Genomic DNA, 1,915 nt, shown 5'->3' with positions numbered 1-1,915 from the left:
CAGAATTTGAGCAAAAATACCTAAAGCATAGGACTAATTGTGCATCCATGTTTTTTGTTATTATTAGTTCTTTGTTTTGGTGATTATTTGGTGAAATTCTATATCAAAATAATAAATCATCAGAAAATGACATTTTTTGGTGGCTCTGCAAAATGGTTTTGGATGTTCACGTGAACCATAGACTTAGCTTTAATGTGCAAACTTCTCCTTAAGACCATTCACATTACTGACTCCAACTATTCATCAAAAATATCAAACTATAAAATTGCAAATGTTGTAATGAATGACTCGACCTAGAAGAAGCTACATAGACAGACTATAATTTTGTGAGGGTTTCAGAGGATGTAGAAAAGGAGGAAATAGAGATATCATATACATCTGGGCTTTCTGTAATCTACAAAACTAGTTATAACACAGAGAAGTAGTTGGATAGCTGCCTGACTGATAATGTACCATCTATACTTACTGGTTTTGTTTCTAAGTTTTCTTTCTTAAGGATGATGCATAAAACAACATTTCAATGCAACTCAACAGATTTTTCCCCACAAAAGGAGAAGGTCAAGATTCTGAAGAGAAGACAAACAGTGGTATTGATTCCCCAAGAAAACTGGGAAATGTTTAGTGATGTACATTGAAAAGGACTTTTCTTTGTTTGAAACTGACAATTACTGTATTGCATCTAAATGACGGTAATAAAATACTTTCATGTATGAGGGAAAAAATACAGAATTTTATGTATATTAGCTAATCAGTTTAAAGAAGACATAAACAAATAGGGAGATAGTGTTTATTTCAGCACATCAGAAAACACATCAGTTGGTAGGAAGTTAATCTAGAGAGAAGAATATGAAAATTCTAATAAAAACCACCTTGCTTAGCAAAAGATTTAGGTTTCAGATAGAGGGTGAGGCAAATCTGTAACCTTCTGCTATTTTAGAGTATTGGGTAGACCAGATTGTGTTACGTGAACAATGCTTAAAGCAATGATCTCAGTAAAGAGACTTTGCAAAGGTAAATTAGGAAAAATGGGTGCAAAGTATGAGAGGGTGATAATGAATTTGAGAAAAGGAGAAGTGATAGGACTATTCTCACAATGTGTGCATATATTAAAACACAAGAAGTAAAATTGCCATATAATCAGGTGCTTTTGTCATGGATAAACCTTCCTGGTTCCTTATTTTGATTGGCTCTAAGAACAATACACCTCTTCCTCTGAAAATAACGTTTCCTGGCAGAGCACTGAAAATTATTTTTGAGTAGGACCCACGCACAATGGGATTACAAAAATGCGAGGTAGCTACAGCAGAGTGAATACAGTGATAGCAGGGCTGGTGAGGCAGGCATATACACCAGGAGCAATTTAGTGGTCCTGGAAATTGGGGCAAGTCAGTGGGGCGTGGAAGGCTGGATGAAGGTCAGAGTCAGTAGAATTGGAACCTTAGAAACAAAAAGGGATCCAGTGAGGAAGGAAAAACAGTCTTTGCAAATAGCATCCTATGAAGAATATTTATTAATCTTTTATCAGACACTTCTTTAATTTACCAATCTGCTTGGTGAGCAAGTGGAAAGTTAAACAAATATTTATTAAGAAACTCTGGATGTATAGTCCATAGCGTGTTGGACTGCTAACCCAAAAAAGTCAGTGGTTTAACTACTCAAAATACAGCTTAGGTCCACAGTCTGTGCACAGGGACACAAATGTGGTAGGAAAAAAGAGGAACTTTCAGTTAATTGGGCCACATTTTGCCACACACTATAGCTATTTATGTGTTCTCAGAAATTTCAGGTGTGACTTTACAACAACACTTTAATTTAATCTTGCCTTGCTTTTGTTTGTCGTTTTCCTTTTTCTAGAATGTTCTTGAGTTAGAGTCTACCTATAAACAAATTTGAAAACAACACTGAAAGAAGAGAG

The sequence above is a fragment of the Elephantulus edwardii genome, unplaced genomic scaffold, assembly GCF_000299155.1.
Source record: "Elephantulus edwardii isolate Elephantulus edwardi_28Jun2011 unplaced genomic scaffold, EleEdw1.0 scaffold00029, whole genome shotgun sequence".
Classification (NCBI taxonomy): Eukaryota; Metazoa; Chordata; class Mammalia; order Macroscelidea; family Macroscelididae; genus Elephantulus; species Elephantulus edwardii.
Note: the sequence above shows the minus strand (reverse complement) of the source record.